The sequence below is a fragment of the Triticum aestivum genome, chromosome 3A (assembly GCF_018294505.1).
Source record: "Triticum aestivum cultivar Chinese Spring chromosome 3A, IWGSC CS RefSeq v2.1, whole genome shotgun sequence".
Lineage (NCBI taxonomy): Eukaryota > Viridiplantae > Streptophyta > Magnoliopsida > Poales > Poaceae > Triticum > Triticum aestivum.
In genome coordinates, this window is record NC_057800.1 from 442,880,875 (window position 1) to 442,885,546 (window position 4,672).

Genomic DNA, 4,672 nt, shown 5'->3' on the forward strand with positions numbered 1-4,672 from the left:
AGGTTAATTTTGATGATAAACAACGTGCTGAATTGATTTTAAAAATGCATGAGTTAACTAAGGAAAACAATTGAGCGTATGAATGCTAAATATAAACTTTCTGGAGATAAGGGTACAAAACATGTTGTGTTTGCACCTGGAGATCTTGTTCGGTTACATTTGCGTAAGGATAGATTCCCTAATTTGCACAAATAAAAGCTAATGCCACGTGCTGATGGTCCTTTTAAGGTGTTAGAGAAAATAAATGATAATGCATATAAACTTGAGTTGCCTGCAGATTTTGGGGTTAGTCCCACTTTTAACATTGCAGATTTGAAGCCTTATTTGGGTGAGGAAGATGAGATTTCATCGAGGACGACTTCATTTCAAGAAGGGGAGGATGATGAGGACATCAATACCATTGTTACACCCACAGCCCCTGCTACTATACATACTGGACCAATTACTAGAGCTCGCGCACGCCAATTGAATTACCAGGTACTTCCTTTCTTGGTAACGATTCTAATGTTCATGAGAATATGATGCTGCCTAAATTGGATACATTTATTTTTCTTACAAATGACGGGCCTAGCTTGGACAAGAAAGATGAACCTTGGAGCAACTTCAAGCTTGGAGATGATGGCATGCGCGAGGGGAACAAGAACGGAGTTACAAGTGCTGATTTAAGGACTTTGAAGCCACCATAATGTGTGCATGAAGCCTTGGATGAAATATACAAGATGCCACTTCATAAATTTCGTCCAGAGGCTATTCTAGGTGTTGTGTGACCTTATTTTGGGCCAGGCCCATGTAATTTTGAAATACGTGGTTATAGGTTGTTTTTAGAGTTCGTATGAGTGGGGAAACAAGAGTTAGGGTTGGTTTCGGACCCCTCCTCCAAGGGCCACGAAATTCCTCCCTCTTTCCTCCATATATACAACCCTTAGGACATCGTTTAGACTTTGGGTTTTGTTTAGATTAAAAGTTCGCCATAGCTGCAACTTCGTGTACTTCATTTGTGTTCAACGACCAGACCAAGACGTTAGAGAACCCCACCTTCATTAATAAAGCTTTCCTCCTATATTCACAATATCCATATTGAAATTTTAGCTTCTTGCTTGTTCTTTGTTTTCTTGCAGGAAATAGACCTTCATGGTCAAGTTGATCGTGCTCCTTCGTGGTCAATAACCCCTCGGAGTTGGTTTAGCGATTGCTAAGGTGCGACGTCATCGCACGATCGTAGTCGGATCGTCAAAGCTACTGCATAAAAAACGATAGCCACCATCTCATCAAAAGATGAGACACCTTTGCCTCTATCAATAATGGATACTAGGGATCAAGCCCTAACAAAACTAACTTGATTACATGATGAATATCATCCAACTCCTCACCGACCGCAAGCCTACGAAGGAATTACTCACTCCTAGTGGGGAGCATCATGGAATTGGCAATGAAGAAGGGTTGGTGATGACGAAGATCGAAGATCCCCCTGTCCGGAGTAGTAAACGGACTCCAGATCTGGCCTGCTGATGAAGAACAGGAGGTGGCGGCGGCTCCTATCATGAAACCAGATAATTCTTCCTCCCTGATTTTTTCCTGGAAAAATAGGTATTTATGGAGTCGGAATAGGGGTCTGCGGGGCCACCAGGTGGGCACAACCCACCTAGGCATGCCTGGAGGGGGGGGGCGCCCTGGTGGGTTGTGCTCACCCGGGCCCCCCCTCCGGTGTTTCTTGGCTCCAGTATTTGTCTTTTATTCTCAAATAATTTTGCAAAAAGTTTCGTTCCAATTCGAGAATTTTATTTCTGGACAAAAACAACACCATGGTAGTTCTGCTGAAAACAAAGTCAGCCCGGGTCAGTTTCATTCAAATCATGCAAATTAGAGTCCAAAATAAGAGGAAAAGCATTAGGAAAAGTAGATACGATGGAGACGTATCAACCCCCCAAGCTTAAACCTTTGCTTGTCCCCAAGCAATTCAGTTGATAAACTGAAAGTGAAAAGGAAAAAGTTTTATGAACTCTTTTGCTCTTTTTTACATAAATAAGCTTAAGTAGCACCCAGGTTTTGAGCAAAGATCATGACTAACCATATCAGCAATACCTCTTAAAAATTATATTAACTCATATCAATGGCATAATCGACTAGCGAGCAATAATAAGATATCTCAAGTGCCAACACTTTGTCAAAACAATCATGAGACAACATGACAACAGTGATATCTTGCTAGCCCTTTCTGAGATCGCAAAACATAAATGCAGATCACCGCCAAAGTTCAATCAACAACTAAACATTCTAATTCATTGTAGAAAAGATTCAGTCATGATGCATCCAACACTAACTCTACACAATGCATGAGGATGATAATAGTGCTCTCAGATCTGGCGCTTATTTGAGAAGGTGATGACTCAACATAAAAGTAAATAGATAGTCCATTCGCAGAGGGAAGCAGGGATTTGCAGTGGTGCCAGAGCTCAGCTTTTTAAAATAGAGTTAAATGAAATTTTGAGAAATGCACCCTTCCTGTTTATGTTACGACCGAAAGTTATCAATATCTTCCATGCTAAACACATTAGTGGCGGTTCCCAAGCGATAAAAGTAAAGGTTTACTCCCCCTCCACCAACAAACACACTCCACGGCTAGCCGAATCCACGGGTACCATCCATACCAATATCAGTCCTGAGTGAGTTTTGTTTAATTATTTGCAATTTTTGAATTCGGGACTGAGAATCCCTATTACCGCCCCTCTCGTGAAAGGACGAGTGAATAAACACTCATCATGAGAATAACCCGCTTAGAATGGAAGATGCTAATTCTCATGCAGTTCATATTGTCGATATGAGTATAATTGCCTCGAGAAATAGATAAGAATTCCTTCCTTTATAGGTAAAAGCAGTCCTTAGGGGCTGAAAAAGAGCCCAGATTCCCCGCAACAAGCAGCGAGGCTAAAGCAGGGATTGGATTTACTTCTTCTATTGTCATTAGCATCATTTGCCTTCCACCCTCTCAAGAACTTCCTGAAGCCCTGAGACACTTGTTGCCAATAGTCTGGAATGGAACATTTGCAACAGTTCTTGTAGGCCATTTCTGTAACAGCATATCTCTAAACCCTTCTTGCGGATGGTTCAAAACAAAACTTAGTGGCTGCCCCTATCTTCCCCATTTTCTAGAAGTAAAGGACAATGACCCCCCCCCCCATTTTCAAATTTAAAATTTGAAATACTTTAATTAATTTTTAGTCCTTTTAATTGACATAGATACAAATACTCTACTAGGATGATGCACAAGAAAAGGTCAAGATAGCTCAGTTGGTAGAGCAGAGGACTGAAAATCCTCGTGTCACTAGTTCAAATCTGGTTCCTGGCAGAGAAAAAAAAAGATCCACCGAATAGGTATTCATCCAAATACCTCGAGATGGACTGTGATACATATTCATTAATAATATTTATTCATCTAAGTGGATAAATCTATAATATAAATATAGAGGCACTTCTTTTTCTTTTTAAAGAAGTTTTAAAATATATGTTTTCTTTATGATAAAGAAGGGGGTGAGATTCCCCTTTATTTTTTTGCGTTTCTTAATTTTGTATTCCGCTATTCCGACGAATATTTTTTTAGTCTTGCTTATCTTTATCTTATCTTATTTTCCTAGTTGTGCTAAGTAATGTGTGCGGTTCCATTTTTTTCTTAATCGGAGTTCTGGGTATGGGCTTATATGGTTCCAACGAACCAGGATTAGATTTGGAAAGATTAATTAATCAGAGTATTGCTTTCATATGGCGGGAGTCATTGGTTCAAATCCAATAGTAGGTAAGTAGGTAGAAAAATTACTAGATAGCATTGGACTTACTTCGCTTCACTATCTAATAACTTTTTCTACCCCTCTTCCCTTTTTCTTTGTATCAACTATAAACCACTGGATTGTCTTCAATTGGATGGGGGAATCCAATTGGTGACGAAGGTCACCGGGGTGACTATGGAAGGACTACGTGGTAGTCTCTGACTCCCTCCAACTCAATCAATATCAAGAACATGTCGTGAGCATGGGGGTTTGGGGGGGCAAGGTGGTCCAATTCAATGTTTTACTGTTACGCAACTATGTGGTGCAATGATAAATTCCGCATGTGCAACGATAAATTCCGCACGAAGTCATTTTGTAGACGTCCATTTATCATTATGCATGTCATTATATTCGTTATATCTTTTCATGCATGATGAATTGTCTTTAGAAGTTGAAGAGGATCTCCACAAGTACAACCTGCCATGTGCATTTGCATTCAAAAGCAAAATACTTATATGCACATCTTCAGGGGGAGCCTTTTGCTACTTATGAAGACAATACCTTAATCCTTTACAATTTCACATACTTTTATCCCCGTTGAAAACTTCAACCAGTTTGTCATCAATCACCAAAAAGGGGGAGATTGTAAGTGCATTTAGTGCCACCCCTAGTTGGTTTTGGAGTATTGATGACAAACCTGGTTGAGGGACTAATGTGTTTGTGAGAATTGCAGGATAACACAGGTAGTAGTACCTCATTGATTCGGTTTGCCTACCGGAGATGACCCCTAAAAATGTGTGAAGACATTGAAGACAATGGTGGTCTGTGAAGAGTTTCACATTGAAGACTATGACATGAGAAGACATCGTATGAAGACTATGGATTGCCAAGATATAGTTGTTTCGTAGTTT

The 4,672-nt window shown here is 40.1% G+C and overlaps 1 non-coding gene across 1 annotated transcript; it reads left to right on the forward strand.

Moving 5' to 3' along the window:
* The first annotated feature begins 3,273 nt into the window (after positions 1 to 3,273).
* TRNAF-GAA (transfer RNA phenylalanine (anticodon GAA)) lies at positions 3,274 to 3,346 on the forward strand. The gene has a single exon. It is a non-coding gene; the product is annotated as a tRNA-Phe (tRNA).
* The last annotated feature ends 1,326 nt before the right edge of the window (positions 3,347 to 4,672 follow it).